The 19699-nt window shown below is 38.2% G+C and overlaps 1 long non-coding RNA gene across 1 annotated transcript in view; it reads left to right on the plus strand.

The window, feature by feature from the left end:
* Positions 1-7890: 7890 nt before the first annotated feature.
* The window catches only part of LOC138925438 (uncharacterized), a 133455-nt gene continuing 121646 nt past the window's right edge, over positions 7891-19699 (plus strand). The window contains exon 1 of the long non-coding RNA XR_011441609.1: positions 7891-8094. This is a non-coding gene — a long non-coding RNA (uncharacterized lncRNA). The remainder of the gene's footprint in view (positions 8095-19699) is intronic.

Below are 19699 nucleotides of genomic sequence, written 5' to 3' on the forward strand. Positions count from 1 at the left end.
ATTGTCTCTTTCCCCCTAAAGACTTGAACCTCTTCATGAATTTCCTGACCAATTACCAAAAGACAACTTAGAGGATTTCTTGGTCCCATAGGATATTGTAGACGTTGGATTCCTAACTTTTCTGGACCAGCTGCTTCTTCCTATAAGCCAATGAAAGCTGACATTCCTGAGCCTTTGCATTACACAGACTCACTAGAGAATGGTTTTTACAACTTGAAAGACTGTCCAGTGATCATAAATCTTTCTTTCTATTTGTACATTGAGACAAGTTTTGCGGATTCTAACTTAACAAGAAAATGGACATCAGAGGCCCATTGCTTATTATATCTTCACATTGATTTCATGACAAAAGTCTGCCCTCCTTGTTTGCACACAGTGGCAGGTGCTCAAGGTCAACAGAGGCCCCTGCTGACTTAGTTTTAGGATCTCCACTTAACCCCATGCTCCCTCATACCATTCAGACCTTCTTTTTGACTGAAAACATAGGACATTTTTCTGTGTCTAGACTGACTTCCTTTGAAAGCCTTTAGTTCCTACCTGCACGTATTTCTATCCATCCTGAAATACCTTAAAACCTACCACTCTTCTTTCTCTCCCAGAGGCGAGAGAAACTCATGACTGCTATGAACTTATCTGGGAGTTTTCCTTGCTTTCATCTGACCTCCTTGAAACCCCTTTAGACAACCCAGATTGTGAGTTATTTGTGGATGAGTCCTGTTTTAGAACTGAACAAGGAAGCTATCAAGCTGGATATGCAATCAGAACCCACTAAGACTTGTTCAAATCCAACCCTCTCTAAGACACAAAATCTGCACAAGTTTCCAAAATTATGGCCCTTACTAAGTCTTGCCAGTCAGCTAGAGATAAGGGAGCAAATGTCTATACAGAAATGCTTTTGGAATGGTTCAAGATTTTGACATGCTTTGGAAGAAACACTGCTTCTTAATTGCAACTTGTGTACTCCAGTTAAACAAGGAAACTACGTAAAAGCAGTTTCAAGAAGCAAAGGTTCATCTTTTAGCAGATTAATATACTAAACAAGCTATATTAACATATCCAGACTGCCCAACAAGTCAAAAATCCAAAGCCAAAATGAATTCCTGGCTAATGGCATCAGGTCTTGAGTCAATTCCAGAATCAAGCACCTGATTCTGTAATAACACATTGGAAAAGATCAGGTTGTTTGCTTCACCAAATGGTATCTGGTGGCACTAAGATGGTTATTTGGTCTGTGTTGAGAGATTAAAATAAAGTCTCTCAAAAAAACGAGCTATAACCATCCGTGGAAAAGAAAATGTAAAAACATCCTAAATAAGTATTAACAGGGAGGCCTCAATGAGATTGCAGAGCATGTCTTTGTTCTAGCTGTCGGGTCTCAAACCCTTTAAAAACTGTAAAGTTGGGACAAAGACGTAAGCCAAAATTTTGGGCCGTTTAGAACATCTGCAAATGGATTTCATTCAGTTGCTTGCTGTGAATTGTGAATATGTTCTTAATCACGGAATATTGTCTATTTTCTGGTTGGCTGGAATAGCTTTCTTTCCATAAAGTAACTGTCTGACAGTAGCAAAGCAACTTTTAGACTGTTTCCCACCTGAGTAATACTCACCTATTTATCTTCTTTTAGGGGTCCCCATGTAGCCAGAGCAGTGATCAAGGGATTCTGTAAGGCTTTGCCTGTCACCTAGAAGCCTCATTTGTCCTAGGATCACCAGTCCTCGGAGAAATCAGGAGCAATGAATGGCCCATTAAAATGGAAACTTGCAAAAATCTCTAAGCAACTTCAGTTGCTGTGGTCAAAGGTTTTACTCTTAGCTCCCCTGGCTATTAGGCCCGTTGTAACAGGAACTAATAGATTGTCCCATGTGGACTGGCCCCTGGATGCCCATGTATTTGGGGATATCATCCCCATATATGACTCTGCTTGTTTAGAGACCAATATAGCCAAGTGTTATAGAACCTTGCGGCCAAGCTTATTTTCATTAAGCCCGTGTGGCTTTACTCAAAGATAAATTATAAGGAAGTACTGCGTGTCCTTCAGCCTGGAGACCTACTTTACTGAAAATGAGATCAATGTAAGACTGCTCTTGAACCTTAGTGGAGGGGATGCTGAACCACAAACACTGCAGAGAGACTCCTGGGAACTGCCCCTTGGATTCAGGTCTCTTAGTTAAAAAAGCAGCATACACTTACTGCCCAGACATCCATGCCAATGTAAGATCAAGCACTGAGACTGTCTTTGGGTCTCCAGTAGCAGATGGCGTGATGAAGTAGTTGTCTTTTTCCAGTCCTTCAGATCAAAACCCATTACTGCTGGGCGCAATGAATCAGATCACCATCCTCTTCTTTGTCTCTTTCTCTTTTTTCTTCTCCTGACAATCATTTTCCTGCTATGTTGGTTTAAGGATTTTGATCGTAAAAATGAGATTCTTTAAATTCCTTCCCCTATTCAGGTCATGTTGGGTAAATCGCTATTACACAGATCTATTAATATCAAACCTCTGCTTCTATAGACCTGAGGTAGGGATGAGATCTCTCCCAGGTGATCCCAGTTCAGAGTGCATCTTGGTTAAGAGGCATTGTTCAAGGCTTTCTGGTAATTCTTAAGTTAATACTTCTCTCCATAGTCTTTGCTTTTGTTTCTTCCAGAGACTGAAATGCTTTTATGCAGTGACTCACTCAACAAATGATTGAAATTCAACTACAAAGAAAAAAAGTCACAAGAAGCCGTGATGGCATCATCAACAAAGAGGCTAAGACTGCTATTGACCAGATGTGTAGATCAGGAATACTGGAATAAAAAAACAACAAGATATGGTCACATGATGTGACTCAGAATCCCTGTGGACCAAAAAGAGAGACTGTGAGAAACCTTGAATGCCTGAAATCTTCTACTCTGGTCCTCACGTGACTTTAGTTCCCACAACCATTCCTTCTTTCTTTTCCTGGCAGTCCCTGCATGAACTTAGTGCCCACATGTGTTGATAAACCTAAATTGCCCAAGCAAAGGCTCTCAAATCACAAGATTAGTTCTTCCCTCTTCTGGGTCCCATCTTTGAAGAACTGTTCCTGAAACAAACTGAAATTTGATGGTCTCCTCTTTCTAAAGTTTAATAATCTCTCTCTCTTTTCTCCTCAAAGCAACACACACATAAACACACCTCTCACCTCAGGGTCTGCTTGAAATGCTCTCTTGCTGGCCTCCACTCTGCCTTGCCTGATAAACTCCGCTCATTCAGATCTCAGGACCAAAAGGTCACATCCTTAGAATAGCCTCTCTGGCCCCTGATATATGCTCTTTTCCTAATAGTACTTATACTAATTTGCACTTATCTCTCAGTGTGATTGTTTGATTATTAACTTTTTTTCCTAATAAACTGTAAGATTCATTCACAAGGACAATGGCTGCATCAGATTTGCAACCATTTTATCCCCGGCCACCGACTACAATGCTTGGCGTGTAGTAGCCACTTGGTAGAGTGTTTGTTGAAAGATTAAAAGAATGAAATGAACAAGTAATATAAATTCATTCATTCCTAATAGTAAGCAGAAATACCTCAACTGCAAATTTCTGCATCATCTTTTTAGTAGAGGTGCTTGACACTGGGTTTTGTTTCATGACTAGTGGAACTTACTGGGCATTTCATTTCTCCCCCATATGGAAGCGTTCTTTATTTTAAGTTTCTTAATACATAAAATCAGATAACCCTTGGATCTTGTTGATCTGAGAGCTCAGACTATTATAATGAACAAGGAGGAGAAGGAGAGGAGAGGAAGGAGGAACAAGAAAAAGAGGAGGAAGAGACAGCAGAGGAGGAGAAGGGCAGAAAGAGGCAACTTTCATAATGAGAAATATTTATAGTAGCATAAAATATATTTCCTTACCATATTATTTTTGGAGGTGATTTGACTTAGTTCACTGACACATCTGGAGTTACCATAAGCTGCAGTTTGGCTGAAAGAAATCTGATTTTTGCCTGATTAGGCAGGGCCTCAATTAGTGTGTGATGTGTTTTTCATGCCCTTTTAGAGGGAAAATTCTGAGCTGTTGTAACATGGCTCTAAATGGAAAGATAATGTCAAAACTTCTTATAAAACACTGTAGGATATTTCAATTCTCTTAGCAAGAAAGAGCACAAATTTAATTATGGATGAAAATGCCTTCTGCGTCAAGTGGAGAGAGGTGGGTATTGGAAATCCTGTGGCCCTGCTTATTCTTCAGTACGACAAGAAACTAGAAGCCTAAACATCCAGGTGATCCAATTTATGTATGTTCCCATGGTTTCTAATTTGCAGGAATACTTCACTCAATTGTATCTGAAAACAAAAAGGTTAATGAATTTCCTGACAATATGCAAATATACTTAAGCCTATTTTTATGGCCTCAAGCAACACCCCTGAACACAGGTTTGTAACCCATGGGGTGCTGGTAATTTATTACCAATGCCACGCATTGTCACATCTTACTTGATTATATCATTCCTGGAGTTTCAAAGGTCTGGAAATAGAGCCTTCCATAACAGCATCACATGCTAAGCCCAGAGGTGGGAAATGAATATCAAAACAGAGAATCTCCTTTCATTCGTCTTTAATGAATGCCCAGTCTGCAGAGTGAAACCGGATCACAACATTGCTACCAGTCACTTTTTCCCACGGATAACCTTTAATTAACAGAAGCTATTTGCACTGCTTTTAATATTTTCTATCTTAGATTACCAAGAAAAGTGACGTGAGTTCATTTTCACATTAATCAATATGAACTGATCTTTCACATAGCCAAGACATGGAAGTCATTGATGAGTGATGGGTGACTCAACCACTATCAGATTCAAGAATAAGGCTAATGATACATTTTACACCCTTCGTTGGACTGTAATAACTCATATAGAGGCAATTCATGGGTAATTTTTTGAGTTTAGTGAACATGATCCCAAAGCAAGATTGTTGGCTTTACGTATGTCTTTTTTGCTCATGACCCAGAATGCTTGAGGATATGGATCTGAAAAATATTACATTATGAAAATATTTTCATGTCTAATTTTTGAAGTTTGAAAGAAATATCACTTATCAACTTGCCCTAATAACTGTATTTGTTGTAGGCAGATGGCCTGTCAAGATGTCCACAACCTAAGGTCCACGTGAATATGCTACATTACATGGCACAAGGGACTTTGATAATACAATTAAGTTTATGGACCTTAAAATGGAGAAGTTTTCTCAGATTATTTGGGTGGGCCCAATCTAATTACCTGAGCCCTTACAAGCACAGAATTTTCTCTACCCGGAATCAAAAGACAGATGTGGCAGGAGAAGGCAGTAGAAGTATGGAAGAAAAATCTGAAGTACAGGAAGGATTGGACCCTCTGTATGCTGGTTTGAAGACGGAAGCGGCAGCATGATGAGGAATGTGGGCCTTCTGGAGCGGAGAGAGACTCCCGGCTGACAGCCAGCCATAAAACGAGGAACTCGGCCCTAGAGCTGCTAGAAACTGAATTCTGCCAACAATCTGAATGAGCTTGGAAGTGGGATTTTCCCCAGAGCCTCCAGAGAGAAACTTAGTCCTGCCCACACCTTGATTTTGGGGGCCTTGTGACTCCAGCAGAGGACCGAACTGAGCCAATGCTGTCCTTTGACTTCTGATGAACAGAAACTGTGAGCCAAAACCAGGTGTAGTTTATGCCACTAAATTTGTGGTAATTTGTTAGGGTGGTAGTAAAAAGCTAACCCATGTTAAAAGATAAGCTGAAGCATACTAAAATTTTTAAGAGTTTATTTGAGCAAAAATGGATTCGAATAGGGCAGTGCCAAAAGGGACAGGAGCCAAGAGAAAGACTCATATGAAGAAAGTGCAGAAGGAAAGAAAGGAAGTTACTGGTTGGCTAGTTTAAAGCCAAGTTGGCTGTTTGTGATGGGTTGTCCTTAGCATTTTGATTTCGTAACCTTGAGGCATTTACAGGCTTAGATTTTGTGTCCTTATGTAGGCTGCCATGGCGTTAAAGCCACATCAATCTAATGGCCTCCTTAAACACACAATAGTCTTGCCATTTTAAGATTGAATGGATTAAATGTCTGATTAAACACATCGATGTTTAAAATATTTTATGGAAAACATCTATCCACATATCTTTTTTGTTTCCGGCGTCCATTTTCTAAGAAATGTTCCAGTTTCTCAGTAGAAAAAAATCCCTCAGAATCCAAAAGCTTTGAACTCTCTTGAAAATCTTGAAGAAATATATTCTGAGAGTCTTAAACTTGGCAAAATGTGTCCTTCTATCCTTTGCTTTTACTTGCTTGCCTAACCAGGCAGAAAAACCCTCCCTGGAAAATTGGAAGCCATAGGTAACCCTGTCATGCTTCCGTTCATTTAACACCTGCTGCTGCAGAGTTCTCCGCTCTTATTATCTCCGCAACAGATTTTGCCCTTGAACATTTTGTTCAGTGGAAGTATAAAAAGAGGCAAGCTGTTGACAAAAAGGGTTATTGTTTTTCTGAATCGGTCCTTTTAATTTAAAATGGAGCTGCAGAGAAGAGAGTGATTCCTTTGCCAGATTTGCTTGCAATCCCATGGGGCTGAACAATTCTACCTTTAAGATCAGGTCTCATCACTCATATGAGATTTCCAACTCCTCCTATTGTGGTTCTTTGAACTCGCTAGTGCTCAGTAAAGGTTTGTAGAGTGAATGAATAATGACACGAGCAGCATTTTATTTTAAGTTTTGGGGGCTATGTCACTGCTGATGAATTCTAATTTTATGCAAAAATTGTAACCTTGCACTGTGCCAGGTGCACCGTATATAATGGCTCACATAATGTACCATATCTGTTCATTACAGGAGGGAAAATGTCTCATATTTCTTTTTCTTTTTTTGGCTGAGGAAGATTCATCCCGAGCTAACATCTATTGCCAATCTTCCTCTTTTTTTGCTTGAGGAAGATTATCCCTGAGCCAACATCTGTGCTAATCTTCCTCTACTTTGTATATGGGTCACTGCCACAGCATGGCCGATGAGTGGTGTGGGTCCGTGACTGGGACCCGAACCTGTGAACCTGAGCTGCCAAAGTGGCGTGTGCTGAACTCAACCACTACACCACGGGGCTGGCCCCATATTTCTTATTCATAGTGCTTCTGCTCTTGCTCCACATACAATACACTGATCTCTGAGTGTAGGATTTACCCGAAAGCCAAAGGAGCAGCAACTTGGAGCAGTCATCAGTTTCTCAGGCTGTGGAGTGGTTCAATGATTTGTCACCACTTGAGGACTTGTACTGGGATTGTGCTTGCAGGACATCTGACTCCATGGTGTGCACGGAGCTAACCAGAGTGACATCTATAAAACTGAAGCATCCTACAAGCTCCAGAGCTGGCTAGCAAGGACACGCAATGCATTTCTTTGCGCAGGAATAATTTAATTTTGGAACATACACATCATGTTAAGGTTTCCTGATATTAAGGAAATAGATATTTCTTTTGGAAAAATTTGAGGCCAGAGTTCTAATATTCCAGGAATAATTAACTGTGAAATTTGACTTTTTTTATTGTACCAGAGCAGTTTTCCTTCAGGAGGAAAAAGAGAAGGTTCCTATAGATGGTTATATTAAAAACATCCTCTATCTTCTATAGTCTTTATTTATGGTTCTTTCTCATGACCCAGAATGCTAAGAATATGTATCTGAGAAGAATTACATTATGAAAATATTTTTTACTTAATTTTTAAAATTTCAAAGAAATAGCATTTATCAATTTGTTATGAGTTGAATTGTGTCCCCCTCAAAATTCACATGTGGAAGTTCTACCCTCCCAGTACCTCCTAATGTGATCTGATTTGGAAGTAGGGTAGTCGCAAATGTAATTGGCTGAGATGAGGTCACAATGGAGTAGGGTGGGCCCTTAATCCAGTATGACTGGTGTCTTCATAAGAGGGGAAACATGGACACAGACAAGCATCCAGGGAGCATGCCATGTGAGCATGAAGACAGCCCTCGGGGAGCATGAAGAAGCCCAGGAGGGATCCTGGAACACATCCTTCTTTCACATCCCTCAGAAGGAGCCAGCCATGCCAAGACCTTAATTTTGGACTTCTCACCTTCAGAACTGTGAGACCATAAATTTCTATAGCTTAAGATCCCCAGTTTGTGGTGCTGTGTTATGGCAGCCCTAGAAAACTAATGGACAATTTTTTTTTTTTATCACTTATCCACTTGCTCCAGTACCTGTGTGTGTGGTAGGTAGCGTGGCCTCCCAAAGATGTGCACACCGTAATGCCTAGACCTGCGAGTAGGCTGTGTCACATGGCAAAGGGGCTTTTTAAATGCAATTAAGGTTATGAACCTTAAGATAGGGAGATGATTCGGGTTATTTTGGATATTCATATATATATATAATGGACACAAAGCCACAAAATAAACTTTCAGGTGGGAGAATGGTGCTCCATCTTCCACGTTATCTGAGACAGAAAACGTAGTGGGCTCAGGGAACCCCGGATATGATGTGACTTGTACTAAAAGCCAAAAGTCTTCAAAGGTCCGAATGAGAATTTTATCTTCTATTATTATTAATACTTATGTGGATTAGAAAGCAACGCTAATTCTATCTGACATTTCAAAGCATATTGAGGACAGTGCAAGATTTTTACATCCGTCAATTATGGGTCCAAAAAAAATGAGAACAGTCTCTTAGGGTTAGTCTTTCATGTTTTCAAAAGGACTATATATGAATAGGAAACCTAGTCTACTGTTTTATGTAGCACTTAATTCTGTGTAGGAAATCAGATTATAAATAGGTAGAGACCTATATTTTTACAAAACAAAAATCTTATTTTGGGTTTCTTTTTGGTTTTTATTTATTTAGAGGCTTTTCAAAGTGATTGCTTTTTCTTAATGCTTGTACCTTGTTTATTTTCCACATTTTTAAAATGCTTCTAACATTTTACGTTTTTGTCTTGTATTCTTAGCCCAGCAATTACCTGTTTTTCCTCTTCTCTTTGTCAAATTGGCTGTTATTTTCCAGTCACTCGCCCACACACTTGCAGATGACCCTTTTACATTTCCCCCATGCCTTAATGACGTTCTCTTCCACCATAAGCCTGAGACACATCTTCTGAAACACACAGAACATCTCTTGTGTCAGGACGTTGGCTGAGCGTCCATCTCTGGCATTATGGGATGCTAATCAAGATCTCTCAGCGTGTGTGCGTGGGCGGCTGTGAGGATGTGCGGCCCCAGATTGCTTTTCAAGAGAGTATTCCTTTATCACATCTGTTTTCAGTACTTTGCCTTTCATGAGAAATAACTGAACATAATCCTTTTACGCTTATCAATTACTGATTAATTTTTTTAAAATCTCAAGTTATGTCTAAATCATTACAGAGAAATCACATTATTTTTTTAAAAAGAGGCCATTTCTGTATAATTATTCCTGACTAACAGAAAGCATGCATATTAGATGGTAGGTGCATTTACACCATTCTCCAGGTTTGCAAAGTTATGAATTTATCTTTTTGTTAAGCTCAGGACTGCTCTTTGCGGGCTGTGGAGACAAGCCCTTGAGTCCCAGCCTCTGGGTTAGGAGGTGTCTGTGCAACGAGCTGGCCCAGGCTGCGCGCAGTCTCTTCCCTCCCAGGCCCCTGCCATCGTTTATGGAGGCCCATAGGTCAGGCGAAGAGAGTGCTGAGCAATGAAGGAGAGAGCTCTCTGCCTTACCATGCAGGGGCAAATTAATACTTTTGGAGTTATATAAAGGAGGTTTTGTGGATATCCCACTGATACGAGGATTAATTCATTACTTGTGGATTATTAATGCATGCTCAGCAAATAGGTTTTTAAGATTGTTAGGAAGAGGAAAACATAGTGGCTAATTAGGCTTCCCAGTTACTTTTTAGATTTCTGTTTGTAGCTTTCAAGAAAAAAATGTGTGCTTTGGCTCAAATGGTCTTTGTTTAAAAAAAATGAAGATTTAGAATTGACAATTTTATGGAAAAATACTCTAAAAGCCTCATCATTTTAGCTCTGGAGAAGAGATTGAAGAATAGACTTCAATTTTCATGTGCTATTATAAACTGAGGAGGTCTAAAAGAGATTTGCTATGATTCCTCAGTTTTGTAAAAGTCTCATTTAAAATTCTCATATCTCGTTTTACATGGGAAAGAAAAAATATTCAAATGCAAAGTAAGGAGAAGAAATAGGTGATGTAAATTTATTTAATCTGATTAGAGACCCGCTTTATCTTTTAGCCGCTTTTGGGATTTGAGGCTTTGATTCTCATCTCGGTCATTTATTCTCCTAAGATTCCAGCAAGACTACAGGACCACAGCTAGTCTATAGGACGTCTTTGAATAAATTAGAACAGGCTCTCCCTCTGGGTGGATGCAACCCTGCAGGTCCAGAGCTTGGTGTCTTAGTGAAAAGAAAGCACCCCCAGAGCAGCATCCCCCGGGGAAATGACTGTACTGGCAGGATGGCTGTGCCGCTGGCTTCAGCCCTGCTCACTCCTCAGTATGGTCTTCTTGTGCATTGGTGCCTCTGGGCCATGCCTTGCCCGCCAGTCAGGCCATGAGTTTGTATGTTGGTTGTATTATTATCAGGACCATTCTCTTATGTTGCTGCCAACCTGCTTATTCTTAAGAAAAAGTTATGTCAGACCTGCAGCTTGACAGCCAGCTGTTTGTGTTCCTACACAGAGCTCCCATTAGAATCCTCTCTCAGGAGAAAGAGCTCAAGTGGAAACAGACCTGTTTACAAATCAGCAGAGGAAATCCATGCCAGCTCTTAAGAATCCCCGGGCATATGAGGGGAACCAAGAGCACAAAAGAGAGAAATGAAGACGAATGAACAACAAAGCTGGTACTAGGAAGACAGAAATAATATAGAAACTAAAGACAGCTGAAATACAACATACCAACTTAAAACATTTCTTTCATTAATATATCCAGAGAGATGTAGGAAGATATTACAATCAATGTAAAAAACCCAGAATCGTATGGAAAATGAATAATTCAAGAACAAGAAGGAGTTCATAGAAATTAACAAATAAATTCAGATAACTCCAAGGAATGTAGAGCAACAAGATAAAAAACAAAAATATTAGACTACTACGCAGTGCAGATGTGAACAGAATTTATTGAGCGGGGGGATTTTACCAAGATAGAAATAGTAGGGTGTATGCATTCCCTACCTCTCATTGTCCCACACGTAGGCCAGGTGTGGGTGGTCTGCATGATGATGATCAATGCTGCAGCCAAGAGGGGCTGTCCCTTAATGTGCTGGGTATTTATGGGTACAGCGAGGGAACATCTGTGTGACTTTGCAACAGCAGAAACTCCCCGGTCATGTGGGTAATCTTGCTATGGAGGAGGGTCCTTGGGAGCCCACTGGCTGTTGTCATCCTGTTTCTCTGTTGAACTAACTCTGATATCCTGAGCCTGTTCTCTGCTAGGCTACCAAGGCAAAGAGAAAGGCCTCCAGGGTCATCTAGATTGTCTCTCCTCAGAGGCATTGATGATTAGGAGATGCAGCGTCTGACTACAAGGATTCCAAAATGAGAGAAAAAAGAACATGGATAAGAGCACATTTCTCAAGGAAATTAAAAATAATAAGAATTTCTTAGTGCTGAAGAAGGATCCAAATCTTCACACTGAGAGAGTCTAAAGAATGAAGAAAAAGAGAATAAACCCAGACTAAACATATCTTCAAGGTTTCTAGAATAACAAGTATAAAGAGAAGTTTCTAAAATCTTAGGAAGAAAAAGCAAGCAAAAACCATTCAGGTTACATACAAAGAAATGAGAATCAGACTGACAGCAAACTTTTAATATTTATTTATTTTTTTATTGAGGTAACATTGTATTATAACATTATATAGCTTTCAGATGTACATCATAATATATTTCGAATTCTGTGTGGATTACGTCCTGTTCACCACCCAAAAACCAATTATAGTCCATCCCCTCACATGTGAGCCTAGTCACCTCTTTTGCCCTCCCCCTTCCCCCCTCCCCCTATGGTAACCACCAATCCAATCTCCGTTATGTGTGTGTTTGTCGTTGTTTTTATCTTCTACTTATGAGTGAGATCATATGGTATTGGACTTTCTCCCTCTGACTTATTTCACTCAGCATAATACCCTCAAGGACAATCCATGTTGTCACAAATGTCTGGATTTCATAATTTCTTATGGCTGAGTAATATTCCATTGTGTATATATACTAAATCTTCTTTATCCATTCATCCCTTGATGGGCACCTAGGTTTGAAAGCACACTTTTTATCTCTAAAATTCAATGCTAGAAGATAATAGAGGAATGCCTTCAAAAGTCTGAGGGGAAATTATTTGGAAGCTACTTTCGAAATAAGTCTTAGATATCAATCAAGTGTGCCAGAGAAAAAAACAATTTCACACATTTGAGTACTCAAAATATTTACTCCTTCCATGCCTTTGCTTAGAAAGTAAATTAAGTACTCCAGAAAATTGAGAAGTAAATCAAGGGTGACCATGAGATCTGGGAAAGAATGGATCCATCCTAGATGAGTTAGTGAAGGAATTTTCACAATGGTAGCGCAAAGCAGTACCAGAGTACAGAGTGATGCATGAAGATGGAGGCCCCCACGGAGAAAGGAGAGAGTATTCCACTGGATAAATAATATAATTGAGAGGACGGAGAAATTAAAGCACACAAAAACTCTGGGGAAAAGCAAATGGCAAATTCAAAGCTATGGTCCAAGTACAAAGCAAACTAAATTGTATCACAATAATAAGTCACTGATAAAGGATAACAAAAGAATAATTCATTTGACATTTGTACTAGGAACTTTGTCTTTCAAGGATCCCAAGCTCATGACATTGGAATGTAAGAAAGGAAATGCAATCCTCACACGCTAAGTGAACCAAATAGTTAATATTTATATAGTCATAATAACGTAATTCTGTTGACTGGTCTTTCAACTTCTAGAATCAACCTATAAACTAAGCAGCGAAGACTTTTTTGTGGTTGCGGAACAAAATATCCGTGTTTTCCACTTTGAAAGTGTGAAAGTCCTGTTGTGCAGAGAGCAGATGTGAGGGAGCTGCATGGAAAGTGGAAAGAATGGTAAGGGTGCTAATGTTCGCACCTTACAGAGTGAAAGGTGACTGATATTGTAAAAAATTGATGGAGTGGGAAATATTTAAATATGTTATTCAAAGCAACTCAAGTAATCGATAGAAAAGTTTATATAATTATAACTATACAACTTTATGAAAAGGAAAGGTAGTATGAGTCAGTAGAATGAGCAATGTTCTTGCTTTTATAGGGAGTTATCAAAAATATTATTAAAACTGGCAAATGGAGGTATAAATGTATTCCTTAATGTTTTTTCCTAAGTATAAGAAGATTCGAAACAGAAAGAGTTAAGAGTTTGTCTTGGATGAATGGTGTTGGGATGGTGACCTCTGGGGAAGGATGGGGAAAAGGACTATTGCTTTTTGTCATGAGCCCTCTCTATCACTTGATTTATTATTATGTGCATATAGTGCTTTGATGAAACATGAAAAATCACTTGAAAATACATAGAGTATAAATCTATAAACATGAAAACAATCTGGTTATTCTTTAGAATGTGTCTTATTTAGTATATATTAATATTTGGTATTATTTAGCATGTTATACATATACAAAAACTACTAAATTATCATTGTGAAATATTCAAATAATGCTGATAAAGCAAAAATTCCTCTTAACCCTCATCCAATGGTCATATTCTGTGGTTGGTCCTATGAGACCATTTTCTATACTTATATTACACATCTGTGTACATAGACAGCTCCTATGATTGTGATTTATTTGTGTGCATAATTTTAACATAAATAGACCACTCTAAATATTGATATGCAACTTCTTTTTAACTTGGCAATATGTCTCAGAGAGATTTTCAGGTCAATATGTCTAGATTTACTCCATAGTATATTCCTTTTTGTGCTCTCATTTTCTCATATCTAGGAGCAGAATTTCTGGGCAATAGGATACATGCATTTCAAACTTTATATTTATACTCTCTCATGGAGTATATGAAAATGCTGTTTCCTTAAATATTCATCTACCAAGGGTGAGAATAATGTATTAAATATATATCAATGTATTAAGACTACATTACTGTTTAATTTTAAATTCGTCAATTCATATTGTTTTGTGGGATTATTTGATTTACTTCTCATTTTGCTGGAGTGCTTGAGTAAAGATATGGGGGAAATGAATGTTTTGGGTACTCAAATGTCTGAAATCTATGACAACAAAGTTCTAATTTTAGATGAAATGGGGCAAGTTAAAGAAAAATGCAACTCACCAAAACTGACACAAGGTCGTCTGAATAATTCTCTATCTAAGTAATTGAATCTATTAAAAATGAAAAGAGAGATTTTGTTATATATTCTGGATAGCAATCTTTTTCTACAATACATGTTTGAAATAGTTTCTGCTCAGTTGTCACTTGACTTTGAATACTGTTTATGGTGCTCTCTGACATACGGAAGTTTTTAAAATTTATGTACAGCATGTGAGATATTACTAGTGTTCCTGATGTATCTGGTTCATTTCTCCTCCTGGGAACACAGAACATTCTTGTTCTGGCTTCCTTCAGTTTCAGCATGGCCACATCACTGTCTTTGCCCAGTGACATGTAATCAGAAGTGACATGTCACTTCCAGGTGGAAGAATTTAAGAGTTGGTTTACAATTCTCCATGTCATTCTTCCCCTAGCACATTGACCAAAGAGGTCATATGTTTTAAATAGTACAGCTACTAAACAGGGGAAGAATTGGTGCAAATAGAAAACGAATAGTAAGAATGCAGATTTAAATCAAGTTATATGATGAATTACTTTATATAAAAACAAATTCAAAAACTGTTACTGAGTGAAAAACCAAATCTGACTATTTACTGTTTCCTAGAGATATACCTTAAATATAAGAAACAAAAATGTTAAAAATGAAAGGGTAGAAAAGCATATTCAGGGAAACCTAATGAAAGATAGCTGGTGTGGATATGCCAATATCAGATTAAGTGAATATTAAGGCAACAGGCATAGAGAGAAAGGTTGACATTTCATCATGATTAAAGGATAAAACAACCAGGAAGATTTAACAATTCTTAATTAAAATAAACCAAATTGCATAGCTCAAAGTATATAAATATATAAAGAAAATTATCTAGAGCCCAAATTGATCAAAATAAAAGGAAAAATATACAAACTCAATTTGTCTCAGAAAGTGATAATGCAGCAGATTAAATATGGGAACAGATATAAAAGAGCTCAATGTCTTGATTAACAACATGATTGTTATGTAAAACACCACACCCAGCAATTAGAATGCACACTTCTTCAGGTACTTATGGATTATTTAACTAAATCAACCATATTTAGGGCCATAAAGCAAGTCAATAGATTTTAAACCATTAAAATCTTGCAGAATATGCTTGTTGACCACAATTGAAACAAGCTAGTCATAAAAAACAAAATGCTAAATAAGAATACCCAAATGTTTCTAAATTAGACAGTTTACCCCTAAAGAGCCCAAGAAAAATGCAATGACAAGTAGAAAATATATAGAACTAAAGCGTCATAAAAATTATGACACATTGAAACCTGTGACAGACAGCTGAAACTGCACTTAGCAGGGCATTGATTTCCTTAAATAGAAGAAAAGATGAAAATCAGTGACCTACATATTTGTCCCAAGAAGTTAGAAAAAGAACAACAAATTAAATTTAAAGCACGTATACAGAAAAAATGTAATAAAAGAGAACAAAATTGCAATAGACAAAAACCAACAAAGACAAAATTTAGGTTTTAAAAGACTAATAAAATTGACTAACTCATAGTAAGACTAATAAAAACAAATTGAAGTTATAAATGACTGCTATTGAGAACTTAAAAGAGATATCACAACAAATCCTACAGAAATTACAAATAATATAAAAGGAAATTCAGAACAACTCTATGACAACAGATTTTTAATTTAGATGACATAAAGTTCAAGAAGAATGTATTTTATTAAAACTGAGAAAAGAAGAAAGTTTGAATAATTCTAGGTTTAAGTACTTGGATCTATTATAAATGAAAAGAGAGAAAGTATCCAGGCTTCAGTAGATTTCCATAATAAGTTGGAGGGGCATAAGTTGTTATAAATGAGAAGCTTGCGACTGAAAAGAACAAGTGTTTCTTACAAGAATGGATGTGACTAGCACTATGGAGCAGGCAAGACTCTCACACCAGTTCTGGAACTTGAGGGCTCTGAGATGTGAACACATGAGTCACCTTTATTAGAGAGAGCAGCAGGGAATTTGTGCTAATAGAGGAAAGTTCTCCTTCAATCAGGGAAGGGGCTTAGAGGGAAATATCACTGAAGAAGTTTAGGATTTTTGGAAATATCTGAAATTCAGAAACTTACAGGTTAATTATGAATACATATATTATCAGAGAGTTTCAACACAAGTTTGTTAAAGACAGTGACGTGGACATGCTGTGTTTGAACAAAAAAGCAATTCCACCTTACTCTTTTGATATTTATTTATTATATGTTTGTTTTTTTTGAGGAAGATTAGCCCTGAGCTAACAACCGTGCCCATCTTCCTCTATTTTATATGTGGGATGCCTGCCACAGCATGGCTTGATGAGTGGTGCGTAGGTCTGCTCCTGGGATCCGAACTGGTGAATCCTGGGCTGCCAAAGGGGTGCGCAGAAACTGAACCGCTATGCCATCGGGCCGGCCCCTTGATATTTATTTTGGTGACCTTTTTTTTTTAATTGTTAGGGGATACAACAGATATCTGACCATTTCAATCCTGACTCTTCCCTCTTCTTTAAGCCTTATCCCATCCAGAAATATAACCATTGAGGTGTATTGGGTTGAAGTGTGGGATGCGCTATAGGTGTCTGCTATACACATTTACAGGGTAATGAGCTTTTAAGAGGAACAAGGGTTTAATTTGTTTTAATAGACTGTGTAAAAATATCCATTCTCCCAATGTGAACACCTCTGTGAATATAGCCACATCAAAATAGCTCTGACAAAATTTCAGGTATTCTTGTCAAAATATAAGATGGGGACAGTGGAGAGGACAGAGTTCAGTCAGCTGGCCTGTTGTTTTTATTCTCAGTTTTTCTACCTTGGGGATGGGTGTCGATGTGGACTCCTGGGGGAAAGCAGAAACGACAGGTGACCTGGGTAACTTTGTCAATACAATAACTGGACCTCCTGGCAAATAGATTAATGATATTTGCTAGAACATTCTTATTTGTGGAATGCTCTTAACAGGATGTCTCTGTTTAAAGGTTGCCTGTGGTAAATAAGTTCCCTGAAATAATCTCACATAAGCTGGAGTATAAAACGGATCTGTTTCATAAACTAAACATCCCACTGTGAGGAAGTAACTTCTAAATACCTCGCTTACTGTGGGCCCTAGAACAGGTGTCTGTGGCAAGAAGAAAGGATTTGGGAACCACCCTCAAAGCCCCAGACCTCTCTATATTTAATTTGAGCTTCCTGATTGCTTATATCTTTGAAATTGTTAGTAAAACCTGTTAACAGATAAGATCTTTGGTTCATTTGAGTCTGAAATGACAATATGATTCTATGCATTTGCTCAGGCATCTATGTGAGTCTCTGGTTTCAGAAAAGGCTTTTTGGAAGAGCTGAGCCTGAAAGCTGAGCACAGGTTGATTAGTCAAGGAGGGTACAGGTAGATAAAAGGAGCATGAGCAAGGTGAACAAATAGTAATAAACTCTGTGAAGGACAGTGTCACTGGCAGTGACAGGAGATAAAGTTAATAAAATAGGACAGGGCCAGATCATGAAGAGCGTGGGCCGTGCTAAGGGATCTGGCTCTGGCCGGCTGGTGAGAGGGAGCATTGCTGGAACTTTACAGCAGAGAAACGTGCCCAGGATAACAGACAGAACAAGATGGAGACCCTCGGCATGCTATTTTGAGAGGAAGCAGAGAGACTGGTGAGGAAGTTATTGGAGTAGCTCAGGTGAGAAGTGGTGAGGGCCTGAACCAGGAAAATAGTGCTAGGGATGCAGCAGAAGGAATGCTTCTAAGAAGTATTTTGGAGAAAAAGCTTTTAGGACTTGCTGACTGGTTGGGTATAGGGCTTGAAGCAGAGATAGAGTCCAAGGTGAGAGGAGAGGGCAAGGTTTCTAGCTGGAATGACAGATTAGATGGTGATGCTATGAGATGAGAGTGTGTGCAGGAGAAGAAACAGGGTTTAGGGGGCATGTGATGAGTTCTGTTTGAAGCATATGAAGCTTGAGGTGCTGTGGGGTATTGAGGTAGATGTAGCTGCATGTGACTGGGCCCTAAGAACCTAGAGAAGCTCAGAGGTGAGGTCTGGAGTGGGCATCACCTGCCTGTGGTTTGCAGTTGAAACTATGGCAGCAGATGAGATTGCTGACAAGGAAGGAATGGAGTAAAAAGGTCAGGTTAATTTATAATTTTTATTGAGCAAAATGTCTGTTTATCATTGAATTCTTCAGGACTCTTGTTAAATAAGGTAAATTTATTGTGATCCTTCTATTTAGAGAAGATATAGGATTATCTTCCTGGGTAACTTGGAAAAGCAGCGTATTAGTATAATGTGATGATATTATCTAGTCTCCACAAGGGATTATTCATGCTATATACAATGAGGGTATAATTTCATTTGTCCTCATTATTCTAATGAATAGGAAATCCTGCTAGCTGCAGTCAAGGAGATGAGGAAAGCCTAAAAATAGGTACCATTTTTCAAGTGCTTTCTCTGTGCCAAAGATTTCATGGCAAGGACCAAATCACACGTATCTTTATATTGCTATCATTGTGTACTCAGTAAGCACACAATAATTGTCATACAAATGAAACTGTGCATATGTGAAGTCCTTCATGTTTTTTAGAAGGAGGATCTATGCTAAGCATAAGCTAAACACTTTTACTATTATTATTAATAACATTGAGGAATACCAATATCTTAGCTTCCTGAAAGTTTTTATTGCATGTAAGTAGCTCACAACTACTGTATATTGTCAATTCATCACTTTATGAGATTCCTTTATTGTTAAGTTTGGATGATTGCTGGCTTTATTAAACTCAGTGTAATATTGGATTTTCATTACAAATTTTCATTTTCACGGGTAATAATGTTTTCCACAATGCAACACTGTTCATTTGTTACTTAATTTTCATTTTTTGAGCTTTTGGTTTTGCACACATTCTAAAATGGATAAGCACAAGGAAACCCTCTTGTGACTAAAGATTTCTTATACTTCAACCTTTGGAAAATTTACAGAAACATTACGTGTCATCCCATTACAATATTGGCACATGGGATTCAAGTCTCATTTTGGAAAATATTTTGTCAGAGCAAGAAAGGGCACTTCTTTCCCTTCCTTTCTCTATTATTCTTTGCTACAGATGAGAATTTGATACACAAACGAACATTCCTAGTATGGAGAGAAATGATCGTCAAGATGACCTAACGTAGAGAATGCTGGAATCAAGATATTACACGTGACAGAGCATTTTAATTAAAATGCACTTCTATTATAATTTTTCCTACCTTAGGAATTGCTTTTTTATTTTTGTATTTCTGATAATCTTGATATTTCCTTGGCTGGTATTTAGCATTTTGTGTTGTATCTCTGCCTTACCTGGAGATATTTATCATGTCGTTCTCAATTGCTTTCTATTAGTAAGACCT

The sequence above is a fragment of the Equus caballus genome, chromosome 8 (genome assembly GCF_041296265.1).
Source record: "Equus caballus isolate H_3958 breed thoroughbred chromosome 8, TB-T2T, whole genome shotgun sequence".
Classification (NCBI taxonomy): domain Eukaryota; kingdom Metazoa; phylum Chordata; class Mammalia; order Perissodactyla; family Equidae; genus Equus; species Equus caballus.